Source organism: Phascolarctos cinereus, unplaced genomic scaffold (genome assembly GCF_003287225.1).
Source record: "Phascolarctos cinereus isolate Bilbo 61053 unplaced genomic scaffold, phaCin_HiC Scaffold_726;HRSCAF=1367, whole genome shotgun sequence".
Taxonomy (NCBI): Eukaryota; Metazoa; Chordata; class Mammalia; order Diprotodontia; family Phascolarctidae; genus Phascolarctos; species Phascolarctos cinereus.
In genome coordinates this window covers 65,780,249-65,800,669 of record NW_027556098.1, presented here as the reverse complement: position 1 = coordinate 65,800,669, position 20,421 = coordinate 65,780,249, and the positions used below count along the sequence as shown (strand labels likewise).

Below are 20,421 nucleotides of genomic sequence, written 5' to 3'. Positions count from 1 at the left end.
TATCACTGAAGGCTTGTGCTTACAAATGATGTAGCAGCCTCCTTATTGGCCGCATTGTAAAAAATGCTAATTCCTCAGTGGGTCTGTAAAAGGCAGTCATCTGTCTCCTTCTTTCTTCTCTGCCAATCTGTTGAGCACAGCAGGAATCTTCCAGCCTCTACATAGAGGTGTGAGAACAGAACTACAGACCTTCCTCCAGCCAGACAAAAATGTTCAACTACATGTCAAGCACATGGCAACTAAAGCTCTTGTGTGGGCTGCTATGAACGTGAATCTGGGACTTGAGTCCCTTGCTACTAGCCCTTTTTTATTTCTTTGACTGATGGTAGGAAACCAAGTACAGATGCTGAGCTGGACATATCCAACTTGTGAAGTTGTTAAGTCTGGATATCATAAGTTCTTAGTCTCTGTGGGAGATGACTCTCTACATTCACCACAGTGTTTCTAGAAGAAAACAACCATCAGCTAGAGAATGAAACTAACCCTGGATCTCAGAGAGAAATGTTTGAATAATGTAGAACAGAAATATAAAGTTCCAATCCGTCAGTCTCATAAACTATTTCAGGTTTTGATGTTTAGGTCTCACCCTCCCAGGAAAATATATATGCCCAGTGGGTATAAAACCCATTAAAACCACAGAATCTTTTCAGAAGTGATATATAGCTACCCCACCATTTTGTAGTTGCAAAGTTCATTTTCTAAACCAGAGTGTAACATTTATCTTTATGCTTCCTAAAATTCATTTTATCAGATTTAGTTCATTCTGTTTCAGCCTGTCAAGACGTTTTAATAAGAAACTGATTGTCATCCAACATACTACTTGTAACATTAAATCTTGTGTCATTTGGAAATTTTTCAAAAGTTTATTTTCTACTTTTTACATGACTGTCATTTCTACATGTATCCCCAGCCCATAAACAGTAAATCATCCCTTGTCATAAAAGAAAAAAAGCAGTTAAGCTTGAATGAAACTTATAAACAAAATCTGAAAATATATGCAATAATCTATAGCCATAGTTCTCCACCTTCGTAAAGAAAGTCTTTTCTCTTATCTTCTCAATATCCAATATTGTGCTAGTTATTGTAGTATCCAGTTTTATTTTCATTATTATCAATGTGATAGAGTTTTGCATCCAGAGCTAGAAGAGACTTTAGAGGTAATCTAATAAAAGCCTTTCTTTTTACAGATATAGTAACTGAACCCCAAGAAGAATAAGTGACTTGCTTGAGGTTAAATGAATAGCAAGAATGTTCTTCTACCTATTCACAGTGTTGTAATCATTGGGCAGCTGGGTGGCACAGTGGGTAGGATGTCCAACTTGGAGTTCTAAAGACTCCTTTTCATGAGTTCAAATCTGGCCTCAGACACTTAATAACTGTGTGACCCTGGGCAAATCACTTATTGTTGTTTGCCTCAGTTTACTCATCTGTAAAAATCACCTGGAAAAGGAAATGGTAAACCACTCCAATATCTTTGTCAAGAAAATCCCACCCCAAAAAAAGTCATGAAAAGGTGGACACAACTCAAAAATAACTAAACAACAATAATCATTGTGTACATTATTTTCCTGGTTCTGCTGACTACACTTTTTGTCACTTCATATATGCCATCTCACTTTTCTCTATTTTTTTTCATATTCATGAGTGGTTCTTATGGTACCTATTACGGTAATATTTCATTACTGCCATGTACCACAATTTATTTTAAAATTACCCAAATCAATGGCTATTTTTTCCAACTTTTGGCTAACATAAAAGTGCCATGAATATTTTCGTGTATAAGGGAACTTTTTCTGTCCTTGATATATCTCTATCTACCTATCCATACATACACACACAGAGATACATATATGCATACACATGTGTGTGCACATATGTGCATACCTAACAGTGGGACCTGTAGGTCAAAAAGTGTGAACATTTTTACAATATTTTAGTATACTTCCAAATTGTTTTCCAGAATTTATGGACCAATTGACAGGTTCACCAACAATTTGTTAGTTGCTTGACACAAACCGAGTATTTGCATGTTCTGTCATCTTTGCAAATTTTCTGGGTCTGAGGGGAAACCTTGGGGTTCTTTTGATTTATTTTTCTCTAATTGGTAGCTATTTGGAGCAATGTTTTATATAGCTGTTAATAGTTTAAAATGCTGAGGTTTACACAGCATGGCTCCTGACATTAGCAAGCACTCGCTCTATCCTCTTCTCTATAATGGCAACCAGTGGAGTAAAAGAGACTGAATAGCATCTGTCTCTATTTCCAACACAGACTCACAGTCAACTTTTACATGAGAGGAAAAAAAAAAACCCTGAGAAAATTTCTATCAATATTTTCTTAAGTTAATGTGAAATTATAACAGAAGCAAAAAAAAAAAAGAACCACACATACGCAAAAATAAAATAAATAACTCTTGAAATTTAAAGAAGCGGCAGGGACAACCCTCAGGGCAGAGGTGGCAGCAGGGGGAGAAGAGATTTAATTTAGTTGATTTTCTGAGGTTCTTTGTTGTTCCCTTGTCTTACAGTTCGAAGCTGCACACTTCTTTGAAGGGACCGAGAAGCTTCTTGACATGTGGTTCTCCAGGCAGCAGCCAGAGGAGAGCAAAGGATCTAGGGATCTCTGCACCATCCCAAGATTTGAGTAGGACAAACTTTTGGAGAATGTGCATTGTTTAATCATAACTATGACAAAAACTGACAAGCAAGAAGCTTATGTACTCAGTGAGAGTAGCATGTTTTTCTCCAAGAGGCTTTTCATTTTGAAGGCATGCGGTACCACCCTCTTACTACAAGCATGGGTCCCCCTGTTAGGGAGTACAGGGGGTTTGACTCAATCCAAAGATTCTTTTAATCTTGTAAGAATTTCATGAAGCCTTCCCACCAGAAGTACCCACACAGCAATTTTCAGGAAGAAGAATTCCTTAATGAAATTTTCTCAAATGGAGCAGCATCTTGTATGCGGCATATGAATTCTGACTGTTGGTACTCATATATTCTGGATTTGCCAGAGAGTCTGGTGATAAATCAGCCAGATCAGAGAATGGAAATTCTGATAAGTGAGCTTGATCCAGCTCTTATGGACAAGTTCTAGATACAAGATGGTGTTCCTGCAAATGATGTCACTCATGTGAGTGGAATTCCTGACCTGACACCAGGTTCTGTCATTGATGCTACAATGTTCAATCTTTGTGGGTATTTAAGGAATGGAACAAAATTGGTGGAAACTTACTAGACTATTCACATCACTCCAAGATCAGAATTTTCTTATGTTAGCTTTGAAGCAAACCTATGTCAGACCTTTCACGATGACCTGATGATGAAAGTAGTGTAAATTTTCAAGCCTAGAAAATTTGTGACTACTGTCTTTGTAGATCAGAGCTCTAAATGTCGCACAGTGTTTTCTTCATCCCAAAAGATTAAAGGGTTTAAACATCTTGATCGCCAGATTGTTTGATTTCATAATTACAATTTCATTTTTACCAGTTTTGCTAAGAATCAGCTGCAACAGCAGAGTTGATTAAGAAAAATGAAGAAAAACCACAAAAAGAGAATACTATACCTGGAGAAAAATTACACTATGCATAATCCTAATTGAATTAATTTGTAACTTTATCTATTGTTCCTCTTCATTAATGTGGTGATTCTTTTAACCATGATTTGATGGCATCAAGTGAATGACTGCACAGTAAGAACTGTCTAGATTATCTGGACAGACAGTGAATAGAAGGTGGTAGAAGCTCTCTAGTTAGTGAAACAGGGGCCCATGCTTTCTATAACACCACCCTGAAGTTGTGGAAATCCCTAGATGTAGTCACACTATAATCATTTTGAATTGTATGCATTATTATATCAAGGAGTTTGATATTTTGCGTGACGGCTTTCTTCTGTGTGTAGGTATTCTAAGCCACTCTTGCTGTGAACTTCAAGTGCATGTAGAGAAAAACTTTTACTGTAAGAGATTTTGCACTTGCAAAAACAATTCAATTAGGATTATGCATAGTATAATTTTTCTCCAGGTATCACCAAAAATTCCCCACAGACAAGCCTTTTGTCCCCATTAGGTGTTGGCCTCAGCTTAAATCATCTGGGACTATTCTGTTAAATTGCTGCCAGATATTTTTTTATGGGCAGTTTCTTCCAATTTCTAGATCACATTATTCTCTATTAATTCTAATGAAACTTATTTCTACTTAAACACAAATGTTTCTTTACACTTGAGGAATTTAGAAATTTTAAGAAAATTAATGGTTATTAGAGCTGATGATTTTACTTATTATATAATTTTGAGTATCTGAACATTACTTTTGCTCCCTGTATCTTTAGTTCTTTAAGATCAATAAAATGAATAATATACAATTACACTGAGTTTAGCATTAGCCTTTCACCTTTGGGGAAACAACTCAGTTCAGATTTTAATTCAGGTCAAGGTGGGTTTGGTGTTCTCTTTCATGAGTGACTGGGAAGGATAGGGGGGTGGAGCACCAAGACTTTCTCCAATATGTGTTGGTTAAGATTAAAGTGAATTGGCAGAGTTATGAAGCCTCTAACGATGCCATTTCCATACTCCACAGTTAATATAGCACCAAATGTATAACAAAGACCTCCAAATATTTTTTTTAAAAATTAACAAATTCAATAGGGAGATTTAGTGTAAAGGATATGGAATTTACCAGACTAGATATGCTGGCCAGCTTGGATCATTCACTATAGCTTTTTCTTTAGCAGCCATTTCAACCTAATTGTGGGTAAACAATATACTGTTAACCTAATTTTGTTGTTCCAAACAAAATCGATATACCTTTTTAATCTTATGATTGAAAGTTCTGTGATATTGTGGTACGTGACACTATTATGCTGTATTTGATGGTGTTGTAACTTTATCTATTATTCCTCTTCATTAATGTGGTGATTCTTTTAACCATAATTTGATGGCATCAAGTAAATGACTGCACAGTAAGAACTGTCTAGATTATCTGGACAGACAGTGAAAAAAAATGCTATTCATAAAAAAACAAGGCATGTTCAAAAATGGTCATTTAATGAACAGCTAGTATATTCAGGCTTTCAAGAGTTTGTATTTTTAGCAAGTAACTGTGGGATCGTAACTGCTGTGAGACCAGCAAAATTAAATAAAATTTTATATTTCCTTCTTGTCCTTGCAACTTTGTTTTAACTCTTTCTGGACTGGTGCAGTGGTATTTTGTTCCTTCCATATTTATAAATAAACACTCTGCACCCAGAACCCAGTGCCTGGGTTGCACAGAAGCAGAACTTTAATTCATTCACTCACCCAAGACAGCAGCACAGTGAAGTCTCCCGGAAGGTGGGGGACCTCATACTCAGGCCCCAGAGCTTCCAGTATGTCAGCTATTCTGGGTTTCCCAGAACAAACTGCATAAAGAAAAAGGAAGAAAGAAAGGAAGGAAGGAAGGAAGGAAGGAAGGAAGGAAGGAAGGAAGGAAGGAAGGAAGGAAGGAAGGAAGGAAGGAAGGAAGGAAGGAAGGAAGGAAGGAAGGAAGGAAGGAAGGAAGGAAGGAAGGATGGATGGATAAAAAAGAAGTAAGGAAGGAAAGATGGAAAAGGAGGAAGGAGGGAGGGAGGGAAGGAAAAAAGAGAGAAGGAAGAGAAATGGATGAATATATAAGTAAATGGATGAGAGAACAAAATACAATTAAATTAATAAACAAATTAATAAGTAAATAAGTAAATGAATAAATATATAAATGAATGAATGGGTGAATGGATGCATGAATAGGCAAACAAAAAATAAATAATTAGGCACAAAACCTTGTTCAAATAATAGATTCACTGAAAAGTGGAATGGACAAAACAGAAGATAATGAGATAATGAAGACTAAAACAAAGTTTACAAATTGAAAAAAAAGTAGAAGAAAATGTCAAAACAACTGACTCAGAAAACAGATCAATGAGACATAACTTAAGAATCACGGACTACCTGAACACTATGATTTAGAAAAAAAGATCTTCAATATTATATTTCAATAAATCATGAAAAAAAACTCCCAAGATTCCATAGAACCAAAACAGAAAAGTAAAAGTAGTCAAAATGAATACTCCCAGGAACATCACCATCAAAATCCATATGTTTGTATGTATATGTATATGTGTACACACACACATACATACATACATATGTGTTCATATGCATACTACATACGTAGTTCAACTTGCCAGAAAGAAAAAATTCAAGGAGCAAAGAACATCAGTCAGTATCACACAAGGTTTAGCAGCTATCATTATAAAGGAGCAGAGAACATGGACTATGGTATTCCAAAAAGCAAAAGATATAGAGTTACTACCAAGAATAACTTCCCAGAAAAACTGAGTATAATCTGACAGGTGGTAAAATGGATCTTTAATGGAATAGATTTTCAAGTAGTCTCAAGAAAAGAACATTAAGGTAAAGAGAAAAATAAAAAAGCAAGCAATCACAAAATATTTTATAAATATAAAGAGTTTGTATTCTAATGGGAAAGGAGTTTGATGATACCAGTATCCCCTAAAAATTTCAGTGCTATCAGGAAGTCAAATAAGATGTGTCTAGGAGTTAGTTTTGTTATGTTTTGGTGATTTTAAAGAAAGGAAAGAGGGGAAAAAATACACTAGGGAAGAAAATGAGACAAATGAGAGAAACTGGGGTTCTGTTGAAAACTGATCAGAATCATGTGAATACAATTTGGGAATATATCTGAGAACCATCCTGCTTCTTTTTCAAAGTCCTGAGACTATCTAGCTGTCTGAACAGACAACAAGCAATTACTCCCCCAAGCAATCAGAATGTTGTTATTTTTATTCCATCTGACACAAGTATGTATCTAATTTTAGAATAAATATTTCTCTTGGCATTAAAGACTTCAGACATTCTTCATCATCTGTTCATTGATTACTTTCATTCTGAGAGGAATTGGGGCATTTTGGCTCATTAGACTCAATCATGGGATATAATTGTTTAATCAGATTTGGAAGTTCACTTAGGAATCTGGATGAGGGGGAAGAAAACTATCTTCTTTGCATAAATCGATTTAAAATGTAAAATAGAATGAAAACTATTTAGGGTAGAGGAGAAGGATAGTGAACTCAACAGCAATTATTAGTTTTTTCAAAACCACAGGGAGAGTTAAAAGCTATTTAGCAGTTAAGGATTCAAATGCTCATGTAAATACAAAGCTTTAGCAAAAACAATAGCATGATGTTCTACATAATTCTTGTGTTATAATGCTTTCCGTATACCTAAAATACTCATCCCCTGCTAATTTCTGAGCATCAACTAGCTAGAGTCCATAAAGCACCAACTTCCTCAGTTCACAGGCCCCTTTAATGGGAGGGAAAATTCCTATAGACCACCTACTCCAGACACTGTAATGTACCACTTAAAAAATTAAATTAAATTAAATTAAAAATTAATTATTAATAATAAAAATTAAAATTAAAAAATAGAATTAGTAGAAAAGCTAGCTCTGCTTATAATGACAGATAATAAGGCAGCATCTTTTAAAAAATTAAGTACTAAGTATGTTTATTAAGTGATGCTAGAAACAACTCTATTATATTTTGAATTAATCATATCAATGCACATCAATCCTGTAATGACTAGAGATGCAATACATATACAAAGAGCTCATAAAATATGTATTCAACAGATATCTTAGAATATGGTCAAGAATGAGTGAAACTGAACATGTAGGGGGAGAGAGAAAACTGTTCACATATATCTACCAAATCAGCTAGGAAAGAGAGTAGGAAATACAGTGCCTGGAAAAAAAGAGTAGTAAACTATGGAATTGTAAATTGGTTAAGCCATTCTAAAAAACAATTTAGAACTATACTCCAAGTTATTGAACTGTGTATATTCCCTTTGATAAGTAATATTACTAATAATCTCACACATAAAAGTGATCAAAGAAAAGGAAAAGACCATTTGTACAAAAATATATATAATAATCTTCTGCAGTAGCAAGGTGGAAATGAAGGGAGTCAGTTAGGGAATCATTGAACAAATTGTGGCACATCAATGTGAGAGAATATTGTTACACCAAAAGAAATAAAGAAAGGGATAGTTTCAGAGAAGCCTGGGAAGACATGTATAAAGAGAGCAGTTCCAGGTGAGGAAAATCTATATAGTATCAACATTGTAAAGACAAAGCAACTTGGAAAGACAAGCATTCTGATCGACCACATTTCCAGAGGATGGATAATGAAGCATACTATTTACTTCCTAACAGAGAGGTGATAATATCAAGATGCATTTTTGGACACAACCAATTTGGAAGTTATTTTTGTTGCTTATTTATTTGTTAGAAGGATTTGGGGTAGGAGTGGGAAGCAGGGAAGATTGAAGGTGAGTAGAAAGAAAAAATATGCTTGTTAATTGAAAAAAAAACTTGAAGCAGTAATTCACAGAAACCAAGGTGAGTTTATTTTAGATTAGGTGATTTTATTTTTAGCAATAAAATTCATGACATTGAATTTCAATAACAAATGCATAAAGTATTGAACTGAAAGACACTTCGAGAAAGGAACCCACAAATGGAATATGGCTCTAAAAATGCATACTTTATCGAAAAGGAATAGAATACAAAAAAGAGAAGGTAAAAGAAATATTATATATTTAAAAAGCTATAATCATGTAAGATAAAAGCAGTATAGCATAGTGAATAGAATGGTGGACTTGAGAATAAGAAAAGTTAAAATCCTACCTCACACTACTTAGTGACTACGCTTAGTGACTTAGCTACGAAGTGACTATGGACAAGTCACTTAACTTTTTTCCACCTCAGTTATCTCATCTATAAAAATTACAATAGCACAAATCTCACAAGGTTATATTGTATATATATTTTATACATAAATTGTATTAATTTATGTATTATATATATGCATATATATAACAATATTGCTGTTACTGTATACAATGTTCTCTTAATTCTGTTCATTTCACTCCCCATTATTTTGTGCAAGTTTAGCTGTGTTTTCCTAAGATCATTGAGGCCATGATTTCTTATATCATAGTAGTATTCCATCAAAATCACATATCACAACTTATTCAGTTATTCCCTAATTGATGGGCATCTCTGCAATTTCCAGTTCTTTGCCACTACAAAGACAGTTGCTATAAACATTTAGGTTCTTTTCTTTTTTCTTTAATCATTTTGGGAAATAGATGTAGAAGTGATACTGCTGGGTCAAAAAGTATAGGCAGTTTAATAACTCTTTGGGCATAATTCCAGATTGCTCTCCAAAATGATTGCATCAGTTCATAGTTCCATCAACTATGAATTGGTGTCCCAGTTTTTCCACATCCCTGCCTACATTTGTCACTTTCCCCTTTTATCATTTTAGCCAATCTAATAGGTATAAAAAGATATCTCAAGATTTTTTAATTTGTATTTCTTTAATCAATAATTTTTTAGAGCATTTTTTATGACTATAAATTGTTTTGATTTCTTCATTGGAAAACTGCCTGTCCATATCCTTTGGGTGTTCATCAATTGAGGAATAATTCGTATTCTTAGAGATTTGACAAAGTTCTTTATATATCTGAGATATGAGCCTTTATCTGAGAAACTGTCTATAAATTTTTTTCCCTAATTTTCGGCTTTCCTTCTCATATTGGCTACATTTGTACTAAATTTGACTATTATAAATACCCAAATTAACTGCAAAAGAATATATAAGGGGAAATGCTATCTGCATCCAGAGAAAGAACTAATAAATAGAAATATGCATAACACAGTTTTACACACACACATATATATATACAAACACACAGATATATGTGTGTGTGTTATGGTAACCGTCTCAAGGGCAGTGGAGGAGAAGAAAAGAAAGAGGAAAAAACAGTTACACGATAGCTTTATTATATATTTTAAAAGAGTGGCAAGTTGTATGTAATAGACTTGTACTTTGATACACAATCATCTTTTTTCTATTCTATCAAGTTATAGAAATGCTTCTTTTATTTCTCAAGTTCAGAATGAAATAATATTTTTTAAATCTCTCAGTGTTTTCAAGATTGTGTCACCTCCAAAAAAAATTTTCCTTGGTGTACTTTCTCTGATCTAGACCCTCAATTTCCTCATCTCTAAAATGGTGATAATAATTCAAAGAAATAATGGAAAAATAAAATTCAGTAACTGGTATGACTATGCTTTGGAAAAGGTTTAAAATGGCAAACAAATATGAAATATCTTTCTTCTTAGAATCAAATCATTCTGTTCTTTATAAAATGTAAAAATTGTAACAGTATAGAAAAAAGTATATAGTTCGGGGCATATCTTTGAAGAAAACTAAATGTTAGGGAAATTTTTCCCTTACAAATATTTCAAAATATCTATAGATTATTCAACCCTTGATTGACTACTAAAAATGGAAGAAAAAATGCTTTGTTATTATGCTTTAGTAATCACATCTCTGAGAGAATCAGAATTATTATATGAAGTCAACATTTAATTAAAACAATAAGCTAAGTATAGGAGTAATAAACCAAGACCTGCAATTCAAATGACTAACAAATTTCAAGAATGCTTAAACACCACTTAGCAGAAATTGTGCCTTGTTAAAATTAAACAGAGATGTATAAATAAGTCCTTTTAAAAATTCATGAAACTTTGGTTTTATTCTTAATTAATAAAAATAATGTAATGTGCTGGTTTGTTTTTGGCCTCAGGATTCTGAGACAGGGTAGGTTTTTGGTTGTCCTTGTACAATAATTGGAGTAAACGAAGTTAAACATAAGGTTTAGATATAGCTGATTTAGGGGAGTATTCTAAAATGGCACTACTCATATCAAGAAGGAAGAATAGAGTCACTTTCTTTCTGTGCCACCATATAGCTAAGCCAATTTCCTTTGCAAAACCCTAAGGCTTCTTTCCCTCTCCGCCAACACTGAGTAGTTCCTTTTCTATTATCCCTTTCCTTGCACAAAAAATCTTTCAAATATAATACTTAGTTTTAAGTTTTATATACTGATATATGGTTCAGCAGTATCTTAAAACATTTTTATTTATTGAGATTTTTTAAAAGAACAAAGTCAAAATTTGTTCAGGTTAAGACACCCAAGGAAAGCTCTTACACCCAGAACTTTGACGCTGAGCAATGGAGTGAGTACATTTACTGAATACAAACTAATCGTGGAATCATGTCTATGAAGATTATTTAGGTATTACCTCTTTTATATTCAAAAAATGACAATGGTGCATATCTCTTCTTAAGTTATCATGTGACACTCTTAGAACCACAGTTATATCTACGCAAGACATCCTTGGACACACCTACTACAGACACCAAGATGATCCGTAGAAAATCTGTGGAAAATGTAGGCTTAGGGCAGAGGACTTTTATCATTCCCCTCCTCAACCCTGAGAAGTTTTGAGCTGACCTTGACAATAGACAGAGGGCTTGATATTGACAGACAAACTTGCCATGACCCACCTTTTGAAATTGTGGGAAGAAGGGGGAAGAAAGGAACCTTTGAGCTAGAAGATGCAGAATGTAGAGGAGAAGGTCGGGGCGGAGAGTCTTTATGTGATCGCCAGCACTTTGAAACAAAACTTGGGTGGGTAAATTTTACACCTGAGATATGTGGAGACAGCTCTTTCATTCCTGAAATCTGTTGAGGCCGCAGATGGAACCTAGTGATTTTTTTTATTCTTCCTTCTCTTCTTTTTCTCTTCCTGTTTTTCCCCAGAGAAAACAGGTTCATAACTCTGAGCCTCATCCTTCCCGTTCCCACTCCATCTCCCTAAGGAAGGCTTATTTTTGTTCACAAAAAAAAAATTATTTACATTTAAATGTTTAAACATTTACTTTGTCTCCTAAACAGGCATATTTGAAAAAAAGAAAAAAAGCTGTTAACCACCTGCACCACTAAGTGGTGTGTATCATTGCTGGGATACATCAGAGTAAGGTGATTGTGACAGCTGGGATGGGGAGACGGGGAGACAGACACAGACAGACAGAAACAGACACAAACACAGGGACAGATAGTCAGAGACAGACAGACAGAGACAGAGAGACAGACAAATAGACACAGATATTTTAAACTGTGGTATTATTCCTGTGCAAGTCTAACTACAAGATTTAAAAAAAAAATAGTTAATTGATACATCTGTGCAACTTCCCATGTCAGAGATAGTACTTTTAGTGGGATTTCTCAAGGCACATTAATAAGAAGCAATGGCTTGGATTTAGCTAACCAGCTTGGATGGCATTGAAGCAGGTATCTACAACTTTTCCCTGTCTTTGCCAAGCTGGTTTAAAGGAAAGCTAATTTCCTAGAGTAGGAGGAGCCAAGGGAGTAGGTGTAGAGAAAATCATACGTCAAGTGAAAGAATAATCCAGCCCATAAAAATGTGCTTGCCTGCCAACCAGCTCAGTACATCGAACTGTTAGACTTAGATTTAAGGAGGGAAAATAGATGCCATCCAGTAAAGTAGCTATATAATACTCTTCTCATGCAATAAATAAGATTTATTTTTGCTGATTTTCATTTCTTAAGAATTAAGTTCTGTTTCCATTTTCTGGGCATCAAACTTATAGAATCCCAAAATCATAGGACTGAAAGTGACCTTAGAACTTGTTCAATCTGAGCTCTTCATTTAACATAAAAGGAAAATGAAACCCAGAGAAACTAACTTACTTGCTCAAGGGGACACAGCCTCTGAAGTGGCAATATAGTTGTCATGACAAAAGCAAATCCTCTAAGTTCAAATTTAATTGCACGTACATAGGATAAATTCTTTGGTTTGTAAATTCCAATGCAATGGCATCCTATATATCAAATCGTCATGATGCTAACATAATAATGCATTGCTCCTAAACTATCATACTTACACATCTGAGTAGAACAGTCACAGATGAAAAATATTTACTTTTGGGAAAACATTAATAGTCTTCCTTGAAGCAAAATTCTATCTATCAATGTCAGCTTAGGTAAATTTTCCCTATTATATCACTCAAACAAGAAATCCAACATTTGGTAAGTAAAGGTTACCTGTGAAAATGAAAATGTGATGTATACTTACACATAATGTAGTTTCAAATTACAAGTCACATTCCCAAATATTAAAAGGGTATCTATCATCTTTTTGCAAAACAGTCACAGGCAATTAAGATAAGATAATCATGAAAGAGGAGGAAATCAATCAATCAATTAGTCAATATGTGAATGAATGAATTAATAAATAAATAAATAAACAAATAAATACATGGCACTGATTTTATCAGAAAATTTATGATAAGAGAGACTGTTTCACAGTTTGTATGGCTTCTGAGATTCCATGTAAAGGTCAACAGGAAATCAGTGTTCAGATCACAACCAGCTATCTAGCCATTTACAATGGGTCATTCTTATTCAAAACTATGAGCTGTGGAAAAGTAATATGTTAACATTGCTTTGAAATCTTAAAGCTCTATGTAAATTCTTACTGTTGCTTTTAATATTATTACTATTGAGCAAGGGACTGAGGACCACAACAAAATAACATATATATTTGCTGTCATGTAGGAAAGACCAAGGAGGGAAGCTTGACTTACATTACAACTCTGAAAGGAATGGCCATACACAAGTGAAATGTACTACAAAGGAGAATGGGACCTTGGTATTTCAGAGGCTGAGTTCTATAAGGATTAGAATCAGGGAAACAGAAATGGAGCCCAGGAAAGAGACTTCCCTAGTTCCAGGAAGCAATGGCAATGAAATCTGCAATTTCTACTCACTCTTTTCTATATGGATACTTGGGACTTCATACTTATTACCTTTTTAAGAGATTTTGGTATTGGACTGAGTAACAAAAACTACACATATTTGAGATACATTGAGATGTCTTTGTGATTTCTTGAAAATATTGCCCATTGCCTGTGTCAACAAAATAATGGACATTCTGGCCCTGGTTTGTCCAGCCCTTTCCGTGTTAATGTAGTATTAGCTCTAATTGGAACCAAATCTAGTATATTCAGAATAGTAGCAGGATACACCATACAATGGGCTGTGAGTAACATCTGTACATTTTAACTCTGTATGCAGCTGATGTTGAAGCATAAAGGAGGATAAAGTGATACAGTGACAGTGATCACCAACAAAAGATCACTCTTCACTCTCCAGCCAATGAGGTGGCTTCTAAGATATTTGACCTTGTACCAAAGGAATACAGCAAGTAGCTAAGATGAAGCTCTGTAAGAGGACAGAGGTGTTCTAACTGCATTACTGGGATGTGGGATATACACGGGTAGCAAGCCACAGGATCATGTTCACTGACTCAACCCCTCTAGGAAAGATCTAAAAAAAAATCTTTGTTTGGAATGGATGGATTCAGAGAACATCCCAAGAACCTGTTGGTGAATGGTATCATCACTGAACCTAATTGACTTCTATGCATCACCCATAATGGTGGCACCCAAAAATAAAAAGGTACGTATATTTGTAGGCTATTGGACTTTAAACTAGAAAACTAAAGTAGAATAATACTACATGTCAAGTATTCATGGTGCCTCATTAGGCAGCCAAAGGTTTTCTCTATTGTATTTGTACAATGGTGATTGCCAGATTCCTAGAGCAGATAAACACAAAGAAAATACAGATTTTCTCTGTCTAGACAGATTTTGCCAGTTCTAACATAAGCCTTGAACTATCTCAAGGGGACCTCCGACCTTCCAAATACTGATGGAAAAAATTGTTGGTGACATGAATTATCTTCAAGTGTTGGTTTACCTTGATGGCATCATTGTGTTTGGGAAAACCCAGGGAGACTCTGGAGGAAAGATAGGAATAAAAGCTAGGATTTCTTAGAGAAAAGTTGCCTGATACTTTCACTTGACAAGGTCCAGTTTTGTGGAGCTTCTGTCAAGTATTATATCACAACAGAGTTTGAGAGCTGACCCAGAGAAGTACTCCTGGCATAGCCAAGACCAGAAATCCTTCATATCAGGACTTTTCTCAGATTTGGCAATTACTATTAAACATTTATTAAAAACTACACTGCTGTTGTTAAAATAACAAATGGCCTCACTCATACGTACATGTCTGAAGAATGCAGAGACAAAAAAGGCAACAAAGTTGTTTAGCACTAAAAAAGACCTTTGGGAACCATTGGTCAGACAGATATGTCTTGGTCAGCTGCCTCACATGTACTGACCTATGCTTGTAAGCCTTCTGTCCTATTTACAGAAGCTCAGTAGAAGTAGGTGGCTTAGGAGCAGAACTGAACCAGGAGGGTCACATGAAACCAGCTACTTTTGGCATCGCTGATGGAATTGATCGTGAGAACCATCACGCTCCCCAGAGGCTGGAGTTTCTGGCTTTGAAGTAGGCAGTCAGTGAGAAATAACAGGTGGGTATCCATTCATACCATGGTAGAGGAATTCAAAGTATGACGCTCAAAGAGATATTCGTTTTTGCTTGCATCAAAGAGCCTAGCACAACGCCTCACACTTTGAAGGGGACTTGCAACCTGAACATTTAAGGTATACTCCAATACGTATATTGGAAACAGTGAGACTAGAATAAAAATCTCAGTGGGGTGAGCATGCCCATGCATACAACACCACCAAGAATAATGTCACTAACTTTATATTCTACTGATATTTGGGTACAAGCCATGGCTACCTGTAGGCCTGTGCTTTGTTGTCTCTGAGAAAGGTGAGACTGCAGACATTCACATCCATTGCGTCTCTCATAGAGGACAAACCTGGAAGTAGCTTTCTACCTAGTCCTATCATCTGTCAGCAATAATGCTCAAAAAAATAAAGAACCGTAAGAAGCTCATGTTCATTATCAGGACTTCTAACAAAGTGACAGAATCCAGCTACGAAATAATGACATTCTTATGACATATAAGTTAGCAGACCAATGGAAAGCTTTTTACTGTTCAGTCATTTTCAGTTGCGTCTGATACTTCATGACCCCATCTGAAGTTTTCTTGGCAAAGATACTGCAGGGATTTGCCATTTCCTTCTCTGGTTCATTTCATAGATGAGGAAACTAAGGCAAAAAGGGTTAAGTGACTTGCCCAGGGTCACACAGCTAGTAAGTGTCTGAGGCCAGATTTTAACTCATAAAAATGAGTCTTTCTGACTCCAGGCCCAGCACTGTATGCACTATGGTGCCACCTACCTGCCCAATGGACAGCTACTCCATACCTGATTGTGGAGAGGCTAGGCAACTTGCCTGTTTACAAAGTATCTCCAGAGATGTCTGCTAAAGACAATTTATTATGATCACTTATTTACCAATTAGGTGGCTTTCCAAATGAGTATGTTGAAACTGGGAGCTATTTGCCTCAGTAGACAAATATGTAAAGGAGGTTGCCTGCTAGTCAAAATTTGTCTGATGCAAACAAGGGATCAAAAAGAGATGTTTAAAGTGAAGAATACTGTACTCCTATAACCAATTCAAATAATACCATATCAATCAAGCAGCAAGACCTTTTCTACCTAGTACTTTAGCAGCCAGGTGGCTCAGTGGATATAGCACTGGCCCAGGAGTCAGGATGATCTAAGTTCAAATCCAGCCTCAGACACTGGTTGTGTGACCCTAAGCAAGTCACTTAACCCTGTTTGTCTCAGGTTCCTCATCTATAAAATGAGCTGGAGAAGAAAATGGCAATCCAAACCAGTCTAGTATTTTTGCCAAGAAAAGCCCAAATGAGGTCACAGAAAGTTAGACATGACTGAAATGATTCAACAATAACAACAACAGCTTTAACTAAGGAAGCCTGCTCAGGGACAGACAATTCCCTCAGAAAATAATAACATTATTAGCCAGCTTGGGCCTTTTTTTGGATCAGATTTAGGTAGACAAGACTGCTAGTCTGATGACGATTATGATCAGACAACATCACTGACTATCACAGGTATTGGGCAGAGAGATAAACATAGCAAAGGAGAGTTAGAACTATTTGCTCTGTGACTATAATAATTTACTATGTCCCAGGTAAAACTGAGGAAAGTTACACAGGGGGCCAGATAATGTTAATATTTACTCTTATAATGTATAATTTGAATGTAATTACCAATGTTCATAGTTGTATGTGTTATTTAACTATGTACATCTGTTTATTATATTTTCATGTCATCTTTTTTCTTTGTATTCTATCATATGCCTTTTTTGCATCTCCATTCAGTTAATAACCTTGCTTATTTTTGCTGTTTGACCTGTCATGTTGTTTAGTAGTTCTACCATTGTTATTATTTCTATGATTATTTATTTCTGTTTTACAAATGTGCATATGCTACTATGAAATGTTTATATGATATACCCTGCATATAATTTAGACCTGCAGTCACCAAAGCAGCCAATCAATAAACATTTATTTAGCACCAACTATATGCCAGGCACTGTGCTAAGTGATGGGGATAAAATATGAAGGGAAAAAAAAGAATGTCACAGCAAAATCTCAAAAGTAAATAACAAAATTAAAAATATCAAGCAAGACTTGAATGAAGAGATATGAGAACACATCCCCATTGGGAGTCTACCGATTTTACACATTGCACAAGTTTTCAGACTTTTTCAATGTATTGATCAGTTGTGCTGATTTGTTTTCATCTCTAAAAAAATACTACTTGTCATATGGGATTACACTCTTGGATCACGAGAGGAGATACTCAGGGATAACTATGGTGATGTAAGAACAGAAAACATCAACAAAAACTTATTGAATTTTTAAAAAAAGACTCAACTACACCACAGTACGAAGACTCCAATATTTAGTAGCTTCCTAATTGCTTAAGACATAAAAACCAAGTGCACAAGTAGTCAGGCTCCTCTGGTTTGATGGACCAATCCAATCCAATAAATATTTATATAATGAGCCAGGAACTGTACTAAAATCTGTACATACAATTAATAAAAAGAAAGAAAACCCTTGCAGGGGTGCATATTGTTTCATGGAGTTGAAATGAGGCAGGACAGCAGATGCAAAGTGGAGGGATCTAAGAGTACAGTTTCTGCCCTCTATAAAGGAAGGCATTGGGAAGAGTTTTGTAGTCTGCATTTCAAGTCCTCCAAACAGAGAGGAGAGGATTTCCCATAAGTGTGTGACTCAATACACCCTTCTGATCAAGAGGGAGGAAGAATTGGAAGCAAGAGGAGCTGCTGGACATTCCTTTCATGCTATTATTGAATAAACTTATTTTGTTAAATGTTAAACAAATAAATAACAGTTCCTATTCTCAAAGAAGTTACAATTTAATAGGTAAAGACAAGTACAAAAGGAAGCTGAAAAGTGACAGGGTATGGGGCAGACAGGACTCTATTCAGGAAACTTGGTGGAGAAATCAGTCAATAAAGCCCCCAAATAGGCAAGAAATGAGGAGATATCTGAGCTGAGCTCTCTCCTTAAAGGGGAATTTGGAGTTCTTGGTTCTACCCACCAGAGAGGCAAAGCATGATGATGAAGTGGGGGATCAAAGCTGAAGGGATCTTATAGATTGATGAGGTTATCCCACTAATGAGGTGTGGGGTGTTCAGGAAGACTAGCATCATTGATTTGAGGGCTGCCATACGCTTTTGGTGTCCATCTGTCCTCCAGCTCTCTCCTCTGGCTCCAAGAAGCTGTAGCATAAGACCTGGCCACAGCCTTTGGGCAGACAGGCTAAATCAGGTTGAGGGTAAGCAAAGGGTCTCAAACCTATCAGTGAGTTGGAGGGGGGATGTCTACCCTAAGCATGCAAAGACTTTATCCTGCAGACGCCACGAAAGCATCTGAAGCAGGAGTGCTTAGAGCTTGGTCATATATCAAAGATACTAAGATTCATCCACTGTATCCAGGGCTATCACCAGTCATCTTAACTTTTGTCTTGCCACTGGACTTTGATGACTCTGGAAGGCAGAGTGAGGCCAATGACTTTGCATAGTCTCACTTAAAGCCAATTTACATGTCAGAAGACATCATCCATACCATTTGACCATTTCTCTACCTCAAAGTCCTGTGGCACCAGGCAAGTGACAAAGCAGCAGTTGCAGATACATTGGGAGTTGTAATCACAACCCTGCGCATCAGCAACCCAGACCATAGGGTTTCTTCTCACTATACTGAAGCAGCAGCAGGATTTGTCATCCCCCTGGGTGTCTGAGCAGCCTTTTATAAGGACAGCACTGTTCATCTCCTAAAGTGAGGAAGGAGCTAGAATAGGTGCATTAAAAATTATCTGCTTGGGGCAGCTAGCTGGCACAATGGATAGAGCACTGGCCCTGGATTCAGGAGGACCTGAGTTCAAATCCGGCCTCAGACACATAACACTTACTAGCTGTGTGATCCTGGGCAAGTCACTTAACCCCATTGCCTAAAATAAGAACAACAACAACAACAACAACAATTATCTGCTTCACCTGCTTGCCACAGCAGTCCATTCTACCCTGAAGCTGGAAACACACACACACACACACACACACACAAATTTTCGTAAAGATGATTCCGCTCACTATCGGCGCATGGAAAGGGGACACACTTAATGACAACATGAGATCTAGTAGACCTGAAAGATGAACAGCTTTGTTTCATGAGAACTCAGTAGATATCACTTCCAAATAGCAGCCTGGTAAATGAAGGCCAACTTACTAAGTTGCATATTTTTTCTCGAGTGGCCACAGTGAAGGGTAGTGTCATGAATCTGGTGTAAGTTTTGCAATTAAAACTAATCTAGTCAACAAACTTATATGCTTCCCAAAAGGAATGAACAACAGACTCATGACAATACCATTTCCCCTTGCAGGAAAGCACCATGCCACCATCATCAGTGTATATGTTCCCATCATGAAAAACTGGTGAGGATAAAGAAAATTTTTATGAAGAAGTAGAGAACCTCAACATCAGTGTGCCAAAAGAGGACAAGCTTGTAATTCCATGTGATTTTAACACCAGAGTAGGCTCAGATTACTAGACATGGCAGAGAATCCTTAGGAGGAATGGAGTTGGAAACAGCCACAACAAAGGTCACTTACTACTGAAGACGTGTGCATCCTCTCATCATCAACACTGCTTTCTGTTTACCTAAATGCAATAAAACTTCATGGATATACACTCACAGCAAGCATTGGCACTTGATAGACTATTAGGATGTGAGAGTGAAGAAAGTGATGTGTGACACAGAGTGCTGGACTGATCATAGACTTATTCTCTCTAAGCTAAACATTCACATTTAAAAAGAACATTGGCCCCAAGGCAATACACCTACCAGAACACTTACTGACAACAGGTTACAGCACCTATTATAAACAGTTTGTTGCTAACTTGGAGGGAAAGTTGAAACAACACACGGTTGGCAACAGTGGACCTGAAAAGGAGTGAGCAGCTTTCAGAGATTTTCTGTACCCACACTGCATTTACTCATGGGCCAGAATACTCACAAAGATCTCAAGATTGGTTTGAAAAAAATGATGGGGAAATTCAGAAGCTGTTAA

The 20,421-nt window shown here is 36.2% G+C and overlaps 1 protein-coding gene and 1 pseudogene across 1 annotated transcript in view; one reads left to right on the top strand and one right to left on the bottom strand.

The window, feature by feature from the left end:
- The window catches only part of CFAP47 (cilia and flagella associated protein 47), an 890,592-nt gene that overhangs the window by 477,792 nt on the left and 392,379 nt on the right, over positions 1 to 20,421 (bottom strand).
- Positions 2,801 to 3,629, top strand: LOC110201691 (S-adenosylmethionine decarboxylase proenzyme pseudogene; annotated as a pseudogene).